This window comes from Lissotriton helveticus, chromosome 5_1, assembly GCF_964261635.1.
Source record: "Lissotriton helveticus chromosome 5_1, aLisHel1.1, whole genome shotgun sequence".
In the NCBI taxonomy this organism is placed as follows: Eukaryota; Metazoa; Chordata; class Amphibia; order Caudata; family Salamandridae; genus Lissotriton; species Lissotriton helveticus.
The window spans coordinates 43028809-43042157 of record NC_136065.1 but is presented as its reverse complement, the minus strand read 5'-3'; positions in this window follow the sequence as shown (position 1 = coordinate 43042157).

The following is a 13349-nucleotide window of genomic DNA, read 5'->3' as shown; positions in this document are numbered from 1 at the left end:
TGATGGATGGATAAAAGGTTGCATGAATGATGGATGGATGGATGTGTAAAAGGATGGGTGGATTAATGATGGGCCAATGGATGGATGAAAGGGTGGATGGATGAATGATGGGTGTACTGATGGAAGGATGAAAGGGTGGATGGATGAAGGAGAGATGGATGAAGGATAAATGTAGGGATGGAAGGATGAAAGGGTGGACGGATGAAGGATGGATGGATGAAAGGGTGAATGGATATATGGATGGATAAAAGGTTGCATGGATGAATGATGCATGGATGGATGTGTGAAAAGGTGGGGGATGAATGATGGGTGAATGGATGGATGAAAGGGTGGGTGGATGGATGAAAGGGTGGATGGATAAAGGATGGATGTATGGATGGGAGGATGAAAGGGTGGAATAGATGGATACAAGGTTGCATGGATGAATGATGGATGGATGTGTGAAAAGGTGGATGGATGAATGATGGGTGGATGGATGGAAGGATGGAAGGATGAAAGGATGAATGGATGAAGGATGGATGTATGGATGGAAGGATGAAAGGTTGGATGGATGAAGGATGGATGTATGGATGGAAGGATAGAAGGATGGAAGGATGGATGGATGTGTGAAGGTGTGGGTGGATGAATGATGGATGGATGTGATGAGGTCTAACAGGCGCATTTATGGTTGTCAAAAGTTGATGATGAGGAGTACCAGTTTCTAGAAACTTTTGTCGGAAGGGGGTCCTTACGCCTAAAAAGGTTTTACAAGGGGGTCTCGGCATCAAAACGTTTGAAGACCTCTGCTCTAGGGTATGCTGCTTCGGCCTGCCCGCAAGACTGGAGGTGAACTTCAGTGTGGGTTGTGGTGGACAGGCCTTCAAGGATAACCCACACTTGCCACCACTAGGTTAACCCTGCTGGTGCTAAGACACCAGGGCTTCTATGGTATAGTGGGGTATTCTAAAGTCTAGCACAGGAATATGTTCCCTCAGGAGAGTGTTCGGGTGGACTGGTTAGGAAGGCTGAACCTGGTTCCTCAGTTCTAAATTTGGCAGCTCTGGCCATGTTGCCACATCCTCTCCCCACTGAACACCAGACTGCCCCACAGGGAAACTCACACTGCCTTCAGCTACAACCCAATTGTGCCCCGCTATACCCACCTGGATGTGACTCAATTCAAATTATGCACTAGACAAGAGAAATATACTGCCAGAAAAAGACAGTACCACCATCCTAGAAAAAACAAACAGATAATGAATGCAAGAATAAGTAAAGCACGTGAAATGTAAACAACATGATTACCTTTACCCATTTACACTCATTATTCAGAAATCAATTAGTGTTTTTGCCTGGAAGGGACCCGTCTCAATGTCCATTGTTTATATCATTAAAAAACGTAAGCAGTCTGGTTTAAAAAGACCTCTTTTCTGAACACAAATATAAATGTAAATGTGGGTTTACTTGTAAAGCACACTACAACTCCAAGGAGTATCTAGGCGCTGAAGACCGCTGGGGAACCCGTCCTGGTTTTCCCTGTGAGATGGTCCCTTTCTGGGTATCTCCAGGGTGAAACCAGGCATCCCCGGCGTCTGTGGGGGGCCGTTGTAGAGATGAGGCAAGCTTAATGCCCAGAGTTGCCGAGTGTGTTCCCTGGTTAGAGTAGGCACCGAGGCGAGAATTATCGAGTCCGTTTTGACCCTGGTCAACGACCCTGCCGCGTCGGGAATTGAACCCTGGTCCCAGGCCGTTCTCTTCTTACGGGTCTGCCGCCTCTAACCAGTGAGCCACACCACGCCACGGTACACATTTTACAAACTAAAATAGGGACAACAGCTGATTAGGATCACATTGAACGTTTTTCACTCCACGGGCCATTACAGAAGTGTCTGCCAAGATACCACTACCAGACCGCAAATATAGTTCTCGGGCATCATCCCGATACATATTTTATTAGCTTTGGTGCCAAAGCATCTACTTTTATTTTCTTCAGAGGGTCATAAAAATGGCTTCCAAATTGCTGATTCATTTGAATAGGTGCACACAACAGGACCTCTGAACACTATTGTGCTTTTTGAGCTCCTTTGTGGTCTACATTTGTCCAGCTCGTCGCTAAGGGCTGATTAGCTGGACTAGTGAGCATGTGTGGAAGAAGTGCTTGCCCTCGTTGCACTTGAGCACCCGAGAGCTAATCACTGGTTTCTGCAACTTTCACCCTTGTCAGTGTATTTTCTTCAAGACTCTTCGCTCCCTGACTACACTGCTTACCTCCCTTTGCCAGAATTCACTCACTTGTACACACTAGGCGAGGCCTATTTGCTGCCTTAGGCCATGGCACGGAGAAAGTGCCATGGCCAGCAGAGAGCGTGACAAAAATGTGCACTGGTCTCTAGGAAGAGGAGGTCACTGGCAGGGGATACTTGGAGTCTCACACAAACGGTGCCTGTCTGGGGAAGCCCACAGAGGAAGCGGGGTTTACTCTGCGGGAATCAGGAGGCGGGAGACTAGCCTTGAAATCGGTGGCCTCCCGGTTATATCGGGAGGGTTGGAAGGATGCGGATTCAGCGCGCAGCCCGAATTGCGCACCGCCATGTTATCGAGCGCTCATCTGATGCCGAGGTGTCTATCTCCATCACTTTTAGCACTACTTTGAGGGCCTTATAAGAAGTGTGCTAACAGCTTGCACGGCCAGGAGAAGGATGGAGATCATGTTGCAATGGAGCCTCATACAGTCAGCACTTTCCAGGGCGCCAGTAAAGATCCGTAGGTAGCGTGTACCTTACCCGTACATGGGCCGGCTGACCAACAGGGGCTCACAGGGGAGAGCGGGGCCCTGGCCTGGGCACGCAGAGTAGAATCTCGGTGCTCTCACCGCTGGTGCATCCGGGGCTCATGGCCCCAGACACAGACGCGGTTCGTCCATTGGGGCGTGGGGGCGTAGCCCCCCCTGCCCGACGCCGCCCGCAGCTCCCTCATGACAATCATGTCAATGAATCAACATGACGTCAGACCGCCGGGCGGGCGTCATGTTGATTGATTGACATTGTACAGGGGGCAACACAAGTACGCATGCGTGGGGACGGAGGGTGAATTTGTACCCGTGCCCACGCATGCGCACTTGTGTTTTTGCGGCGTTGCGCATGCCCATCAGGAGCCCTAATGGGCGTGCTGCGGGCGAGAAGGTACCTGTGCCCCTGGCGCCAGGATTGGCCAGGGGCGCTGTGAGCCTGTGACGTGTGGGGAGCAGAGCCCAGAGGTGGCGCGGACCGGGACCGGCAACAAGGTAAGAGTGTGTGTTTTTCTTTTATTTTAAAGTGTTTGGTGCGAGCGTGCGTGTATGCATGAATGTTTGGTGGAGAGTGTTGTGAATGGATGTGTTTGTGTGTATGCATGTGTGAATACATTTCTTTGAGTGTTGTGTATGTGGGTTGGGGGGGTCGGCGCCGGCCTGAGTGGCCTGGGGCCCGCACTTGAAAATCAGTTTGCGCCTCACCACTGTAAAATGTCACCAGCCGCCCCTGCAGACAGACACCGTCATCACCGCAGCCTCACTCCTCCAAAAATATGCATCTCTGGGGGCAGCAGCGACTCTCGCTATGAAACAGAGGCGACACTCGGCTAGATCTCAGGTGGGGGGGTGCTGATGGACACCTGAGAGTGCCACAACCCCTGCTGCAGTGCTGCGCTGCCGTGAGAAGTGCAGTGTTTATGACAGTTTAATAATATTAATAATAATATGAAATTTATAATGCGCTCAGCTTACCCGGGGGCATCCCGGCGCAACAGACCAGAAGGAAAAACTCAGCTAATCACTACTATGGAAACAAATGAGTTTTAAGAAGTTTCCTAAATAGTAGGATCTTGGGCTCTGAGCTAATCCTGAGGGGCAGAGAGTTCCAAAGCGACGCCACCTGCACAGAGAAACGCCTGCCCCCAGAACGAGCTCTTCTTACTCTCGCTGACTGCAGAAGGTGTTTTTGATCCGAGCGCAGCAGACGTGGGGGTTTATAAGGACGAGCCATATTGACAAGGATGGGGGGACCTTTGCCATGTAAAATTTTGTGGGCTGTACATAGCGCTTTAAATTTCAACCGCTCCTTCACGGGGAGCCAGTGAAGCGCTTTGAGGGCCGGAGCAGCAGACTGCCTCCTGGGAACATCCATCAGGATTCTCGCAGCTGCGTTTTGCACCTGTTGGACAGTTTTAAAGGTCGCTTCTGGAGCACCGAGAAACAGCGCATTCCCATAATCGAGCCTCGATAGAATTAGGCCACGTATCAACAGCTTCCTTGCTGGATCGGGAAGCAGAGGTAACACCTTTCGGGCTGATCTCAGTAAGCCAAAGCAAACCCCTGCGGTCTTCCTGGCATGAGTCCTGAAGGACAGATCTTCTTCCAGCCATACTCCCAAGGACTTGATCTCCTTCTTGGGGGATGGTGGATAACCAAGAGACCGAGGCCAACAGCTCGCAATAATGGAGGGACTGGAATTGCCCAGTTTATAGGACAGTGACGGGCCCAAAGAGGCTTAAAACACGAAGCAAGCCCGTCCAGGCCCGTCTCACTCCTACAGTCATCAAGGCTTTGCCCGAGTGGCGATAATGGGCACGGACGCTTCCAGACTGTCCCTGCTGTTCCTAAATGCAAGCGGAGCTCGTGGTATGGTGTGGACGCAGGGGCCACGGCCCCCGGGGCCTTCAAACAGGATCTGCCTCTCCCCACGTCCAAAGGCGCGCCGGGACAGTACCTTCCCTGCACCAAAAAGCTTCCTCAGAGGATACGACTGTGATTGCCTGTCAGTGTCACGTGCTTTTCAGTATGTGTTATACCCACAATTCACCGTATCCAATTCAGTCACATCCTTATCGGGCTCATTCAGCATTCTATGCAACACAATGTGATTCATATCCGATTTCAGTGATGCTCATATTCATTTCAAGGACAGTGTTATTTGTTTCACTGTTATTTATATCAATTTCAAGAGTTCCTATATTTAAACCATCCTGTAATGTTAATTTTTTTATTTAGTTTCAAATTAGCTTTTGTGTTATTTCAACTCTATTCAAAACAGTAGACTTGCCTACAACAAATGACAGCATCTTAACACATGGGACAGCATATATTTTAATAGATTAACATTCCAGCAGTATCCCTCTTTTCACAGATCTTTTTCACACATCAGGATGGCACCTCTAAAGCATAGTAGCATTCATCAAAGCTGAAATAGAGCAGAGATAGCACATTCGGATACTATTACATTTGGAGCTTTTGTCCTGGAATCTGTGTGTATATACATTCCCATAATGCCTCCATCCCTCCCCCATTTTACTCCTTGGGGACTCCACATCCTCGCTGCCATCGCTGCAGGAGGCACGCACCTGCATCTGCGGCTAGGGGTAGGAACCTATTTAGCGCTTAAAGCAATCCCCAAACTCCCGCTGCACGGGCCGTGGACGGGTATGTTCTACACCCATCAGAGCCCGGAGGAGGCTTGGACCACACTCTGACATCGTGATCCTGGGATGAGTGCTCTCTAATATTGTACTGGAGAGCTGCATAGTGTGGATCTGTTAACATGTTTGGGTATAGCTCTGCCCTGGTTGCTATTCTTTGGATACTTCCTCTGGTGATCTTGAGGTTTTGAGAACGCCAAATTACAATGGGCAAACGCAAACCCCAGGAGGTTGAGGCAAAAGCACCTTCTCCCTCTAAGAATACCAGCATCGATAACATGTTGCAGAGGGCTATGGGGATCATTTCCACAGAAATATCCCTGACTAAGAGGACGTTGTCTCTGGGAATCCCAAATGATGCAAGCTTGGACGGCTCCTTATCATACAGCCCAACTGGTACAAATAGTACAGTGGACCATTTGGGGTTTGGGTAACAACCAAGTCAGTGATAAGGAGGCAAATCCGGCCCCTAATCCAACAGGGGCATGCCTGAAAGTTACATCTCGACCTTCTTGAGCCAACAAACGGCCTAACAGCAGCACACGTCTAAGTTCCCTCTAGCCCTTCCTAGCTCATATGCTGACTCGAACATTATTGACCCATATAATTCCAGCCTAGAGTGGACCATGCTTACACCTCCTTTCGCTGTGCACCTCATGGAGTCCTGTTTTGGAAAAATTAAAAAATATCTGCATAAAGAACTTTCCTCATTGACAGTGCAGTTAGAGGCCATCGAAAAGGGTCTCAAATGCATTTGATCCCAACAAAAGCAAGTTGTATGTTCAATACCAGTAGCAGAGTATGGTGCCCCGATTATGACCTCCAACTGCCAACTCAAACTGTTTAAGGACTCTAGCACTAGCCACACAGCCACACAGCCACTTTACCTAGAGATGCTGTAACTAGCCATGGTAAAGGGACTGAAGTTGTGGGTACTTTGCAAATATCAAAAGTGTTAGGAGTTAATAAGGCCTCATTGTCCTTTAGGGGAGAGGGTGTGGTCTCACGGCTAGACTGCTGACCTTGGAGCAGGGAAACCAAGGTTCGAGCCTCGGGTCAACTCCACATCCTGTGATTCTGGGCAAATCACTTAATCTCATCGTGCCTACCAAAAACATAAAAGTGTCCTGTGTATGTAACTGGTGCTCATGTAAAGCGGTCCAATACCTTCAGGTCGAGTTTGCGCTATATAAATCTGCAGAGGCAAACAGTGACTGATTTCACCACAGTATCTTGCCCATATGTACTTGTTTTGGTAGGAGTTCCTGAGTTGAATGTGAATCAATGAATCAGAAGGAGGGTCAGGACTAATACATGTTTAAAATGGCTGGCCCAACAGGGGAAATTCCCCTATTACATGGCTACTGAGATTTTGCTCACATGGAGAGTGGCACGGTTGGGGTCAGGATCCAAGGATCATTGTAGTGATTATATAATTATAAACTTCAGATCCACACAAGGTAGTGCAGAGGTTATTTGGCCTGCTTCCCTGACTCAGAAGAGAGTCTATGATTCACGTATTCCAGCTGGGGTTTTTTTATAAACCATCTTGTGTTAGGGAATGTGATAATTTTGCACAAAAAAAGGTCATGTCTTCGCATTGGCCCTGTAAAGACTCCCATTGAGCATGTGATAAGGCCTGTTAGTTTTACAGTTCCCACCTCGAATTGTTTTGGTGCCATGGATGTGATGGAGTAACTAGCCCCTGACAGGAACGGGTGTCCCTGATTATGCTCTCCATTAGGAAAGGGCAGGAGAACGATTCAAGGTGATAGGGCACACTACGATGACGAGGGTGAGTCACGGTTTGTCGTCGCCTGCTTGGCTCTCGATGACAGGTCGGTCAAGTTATGGAGGTTTTTGACAAAAATGCTCCAAATGATCTCAAACTTCTGAATCTTCTTCCAAGAAGATCCTTTTGTGGGTCCAGAGGGTCCTCAACAACAATCCAAGGCTCCAGAAGCTCTGGAACCACATCCTTCTTCCCTCATGCTCCCTTCATTCTTCCTCACCTTTTACCCCTAATCGCTCATTATATATCTCTTGGATTTCACCTTTTCTTTACGCTTTGCGTGATAAGTGCAATTTACAAATGATGATGTGCTAAAATATTCACCACCCTGTCTATTTTAACACCTTGCACGCTAGCGGTTTTCCCGCTGTGCGCTGACTTTTGCGGAAGTCCGCGTTACATGACAAGCTCAGCTCGTCATGAGCGTACGAGAGGCATACCTCATGACGAGCTGAGCTCGTCATGAGCGTAGAAGGGGTTAAGGCAATCTAATACCTCACGCCACATGCCTCTGTTCTTATTCCTCATTCCTTATCACTCATCCATATATCCAATTTCCTTTGACCTCATGACTCAGTGATCACCCCTCTTTCATCAAACCTCTCTCCTTAACCCCCATTCTCCACTTGTCACCATTCAATTCTTATTTATCAGTTCTAGTACCTCACCTCATCCAACACTCTTCTACTTTCACACCTCATACCTCACTCTTCATCCCTCATTCCTCATCTCTCACTGCACATTCTTTTCATTTTCATCTCTTTATTGTCTATGCCTTACTTCAGATTTTTCATCCCTCAATCTTCATCTCCCATTGCTCAATTCTCAATCTGAACTTATTGCTCTTCATTTCTTGATTCCTGTCCCTAACCCCTCATTTCTCTTTTTTCACTTCTCTTTCTTCATTATGAGTCCTTCACTTCTCTTCTTTTCTTCCTAATACCTCAACGCTTATGCCTTACTCCTTTCTTCTTGTGCTAGATTTCTTGTCCCACACTCTTCACTTTTTTCACTGCTCGGGCCTCAACCCTCAGTCATCACCCGACACCTCTTACCTCTCAACCTTTGCACCTCATTCCTTAGCTCTCTACTCTCACTGCTTTTCCTACACTTCTCTCTTACTCTTCATCCTTTACTCATCACTCATGCCCCCTTTACCCTCAATAACCTTTCACACCTCTGTCTTAATCTCTCACTCACAATTTCTCGCTCTTTAACTCTCATCCCTTACTCCTCATTCCTCATCCTTGGTTTTGTATTCTTACTCTTCAGTCTTCATTTCTCAGCCTTCACTCCTAATCACTCATCCCTCACTTCCCATTTTTCACTACTCATCTCTTGCTCCTCATACCTCATGCAGTATTCCTCATCTCACACTACTTACTCTTCATGCCTTAGTCTCAGTCCTTCTCCCCATCCATCTCCCCTTCATTTCTGATCTCTATCATTCCTGGTTTATCTTTCACCACTCTTCCCTAACATTTCATCCCCACACTGTGCAAATAGGTTCTGTGGTGAATTATTGAGTGCTGTATTCCTTTTAACATTTCCAGGTCTCGCTTAACGCTTGGGCTGTCTCTATGAGACATGCTGTATTCAGAATATGGGCTTGACGCCCTGTCCATTTTCTGCCTATGTACATGAGGACTGCCCCTGTTACATGTGTTCCTACCCCGGATGTTTTATTTAAAATGTCAGATGTCTGCTTTTCTATAAAAGTCTTTGATAGAAAAGCAGACATTTGAGGTGGGCAAATTTAGAGTGTCGTTGGTGTTGAGGGGCCTCTATACAGGAGCTGCTTTCCACCTAAACTTGAGAACTACTCAGAGTTCTCTGCTTCTTTTTTGCACAATTTATGTGTCACTCTAAGCCTGAAAGGGTATTGTTTCGACTTAAACAGGGTGCTACCTTGTGTCTGGACAAAGCTAAACCTCTCTGAAGAGCTGTAATGACAGCGAAACACATGTCAGGGGTTGCTTTTGTTAATTTCAGGTTGGCTTGGTTGGTATTTTACCTATTCAGAGCTGTAATACTGCGCCTGGAGTGGTAAAAGGCTTTTGCATTTTACAGCTCGGCTTGGATAACACTGTCCTAGTCCTATGTTTAAAAACATTGCTGTAGAAATGGCTAACGCCTTTGTCCCTTTCTATCATGGCGTGAATGGCACTGTGCTAATCCTACACTTAAAGACTTTGATAGAAAAACAGACATTAGAGGTGAGCGTTGCTGGTGTTGAGAGTGCTCTATACAGGAGCTGCTTTACACCTAAACGTGAGAACTACCCAGAGTTTTCCCCTTCATATATATATATATATATATATATATATATATATATATATATATATATATATATATATATATATATAGCTCACAAGAGTAATTTCACGGCACTCCTCTTGGTAAATTCAAGATAGTTTTATTTCACAAACGTGTCTTTCTCCTACACGTTTCGAACCATAGTTCCTGATCAGGGTAGTATGGTACATTGGTCCTTTCTCTCCTTCCCTTTATATACATACACATTGATGCCTCTCATAGTGCATTATGGGAATAGTCATTTTTTATATGTGTTTTCACATTTCAACAAACTTTATTGCCTCGCTGTTTATTGGCTTTTTATTTTATTTTGTATTTTTTATTTTCTGATGCTGGGGTGTCGCTCAAGAGTGTTACACATATTATCATTTATGTTATGTCCACACTAGTGTCTGTTTCTAAAGTAGAAGCGTGGCACTTGAAAAACATGGATGCACCATGATTTACTAAACCATATCTGAACCATATATATATATATATATCCAACAACATGATGCCTGCTGTGAAGGAAGCCCAACGACAGGTGAGTCAATTGCCAACCATCTTTATTGGAGAAAACACAGCGAGGGGGAGCACTGCAACACAGGGGTGAAGTCCAGCCTGACGCGTTTCATGCAGAGCACTTCTTCTTCACATGGCTTGTGTTCATTTCGATATGTGGTTATTAATTTCAAAGCATGTTACATTTATCTCAAATAGTTTCATATTCATTTAAAAAATGCCATATTCACTTTAATAAATGTCATATTCCTTTTGATGTGGATATATTCATTTTAACAGGTGCCATATTCATTTCAAAGTGGTTCATATTCATCTTAACATGTGTCATATTCCTTTCAATGAATGTCATATTCATTTCAATGGATGTCAGATTCACCCTAACACTTGCCATAATCATTTTAACATGGCTCACATCCATTTCAATATAGGTCATATTCATTCCAATACATGAAATATCCATTTTGATGTATATCTTCTTCATTTCAAAGCATAACATATTCATTTTGACAAGTTTAATTTTATTTTCGCTGTTGGTCATATTCATTTTAAGACATTTTAAAACAATTTTAATGGGGCTCATAGTCATTTCAATGCATGTCCTATTCATCTTAGCATATATCATATTGCTTTCAATGGATGTCTCATTCAAAATAACACATCTTATATTAATTTTAACATGAATTAAATCCATTTCAACACGTATCATAATCATGTCCATGTGTATCAAATCACTTTCAAAGCAAGCTGTATTCATTTTGATTTTACTCGTATTCATTTTGAAACATGGAAAATTCATTTCAATAGACCTCGTATTCATTTCAACTCATTTCATATTCATTCTAACATGTGTTAGATTTTTTCAATCAATGTTATATTTATTTCAATAGATGTCATATTGATATTACCACTTGTCATATAAATGTTAAGATGCAACTTATCCATTTTAACATATATCATATTCATTTGAATATGTAGCATAATAATTTCAATGCATGTCATATTAATTTTGACAAAGGTCATGAGAATTTCAGCTTTGTTCATACTCATTTTAAGGCATGTTAAATTCAGTTCAATGGGGCTTATATTCATTTCAACACAAGCCATATTCATTTGAAATCATCTCTCATTCATTTCTGTATATCTCATATTCATTGCAATGTAGGTAATATCCATTTCAACTTCATTTATATTCATTGCAACATGTGTTACATTCATTTCAGTGTATATTATAATTTCAATATGCCTTATATTCTTTTCAGAATACAATATATTAATTTTAGTAACTTATATTCATTTCGATCTGTCATTTTCATTTTATTGTATGTCATATTCCTCTTGGCATATGTTAGTCATTTGAAAGAATGTCCCATTCTTTTTGATGCATATTGTATTTGTTTCACTGATTGCTATATTGTTTATAGTGAGGGTCATATTCATAAAAGTATCATTGATGTATATTTCAATATGTCTCTTAATCAATTCAGAGTGTGTGTTATCCATATTAATCACTAAGTAGTATATTCACTCTGCCAGGTTTCATATTTGTTTTGGTTCAAGTCAGATTCACTCTGCCAGGTGTCATATTTACCTTGACATATATTATATTCATTCTGGTGTGTGTCATAATCATTTTGCATCACGATATGCATTTCAGGAGGTGTCGTATATGGGGATCTGTAATTTTGACGGGAACGGCTTATCATATCGGACCTCTTCTACGAACTTACATTCAACAATACTTGGGTTAATTCAAATGTATGCTGCTTGTCTGTGTGCCTTTCACATTACAATGTCTGCTGGATTTTACCTCTGCAAATCTGGTTATCATACATACTCCAGTAAGGGTCACAGGACGATGGTGACACACACACCTATTTTGTTTAATGAATATAAATTGTTTAGTGAAACATGATGGCACATTATCTTTCATTGCTGACATATTGTGTTTAGGAATTTTGAGCACACATTTTTAGGGGTTAAATTTTCATTTAACTTGTGTATAACACACACTTTTCACTTCCCTACATAGGGAGGACTTAGTGCTTATTTTCAGGTATTAAAACACTATATTTTACACCCTACATAGGGATGGGTATTGGTTCTAGCCCCATTTGCCCATATACGTGCCTACACAGGCTATTCACGGTTTTCACCCTCACAAAGGGCATAGTTACACACTGTATTTACCCTACACAGGGATGGGAATGGGTTCTAGCCCCATTTGCCCATATAAATTTGCCTACATAGGTAACACACGACTTTTAGCCTTACAAGGGCACCGTAGATAGGGTCACAGTCCCATCTACTTTTTCACGAGTATCCTCACATAGGGAACCGTGTTATGGGTTACAGTCCCATTTACATTTACATTTTTACCCTCACACAGGGCGTATTATGGGTCACAGCCCCATTTACATATACATTTTACCCTCACACAGGGCTTATTATTGGTCACAGTCCCATTTACATTTTTCACCCTCACACAGGGTGTCTTATGGGTTACAGTCCCATTTACATTTTTACCCTCTCACAGGGTATCTTAGGGGTTACATTCCAATTTTCCATTTGGTGAACTTGCCGTGCCACATTTCCTTTTGCAGCTCTGACTGCCTACCTGCCGCCTCACCGTTTTCGAAGGGGTCATCCCGCCTCCCGCCGCATGCCTCCCTGGTCATCTGGAGTGCTGCCGCTGAGTGGAGGGCGGGCCAGGTGAACCACAAGCCCCAGCAGGCACAGCGCCTGCCGAGCACCTTCTTCAAGCGCCAGGAGGCGCATATAATTGGCGTACTACCTGCAGAGCGGGGGAACTTTCCATTTGGTGAACTTGCCGTGCCACATTTCCTTTTGCAGCTCTGACTGCCTACCTGCCGCCTCACCGTTTTCGAAGGGGTCATCCCGCCTCCCGCCTCCCGCCGCACGCCTCCCTGGTCATCTGGAGTGCTGCCGCTGAGTGGAGGGCGGGCCAGGTGAACCACAAGCCCCAGCAGGCACAGCGCCTGCCGAGCACCTTCTTCAAGCGCCAGGAGGCGCATATAATTGGCGTACTACCTGCAGAGCGGGGGAACTTTCCATTTGGTGAACTTGCCGTGCCACATTTCCTTTTGCAGCTCTGACTGCCTACCTGCCGCCTCACCGTTTTCAAAGGGGTCATCCCGCCTCCCGCCTCCCGCCGCACGCCTCCCTGGTCATCTGGAGTGCTGCCGCTGAGTGGAGGGCGGGCCAGGTGAACCACAAGCCCCAGCAGGCACAGCGCCTGCCGAGCACCTTCTTCAAGCGCCAGGAGGCGCATATAATTGGCGTACTACCTGCA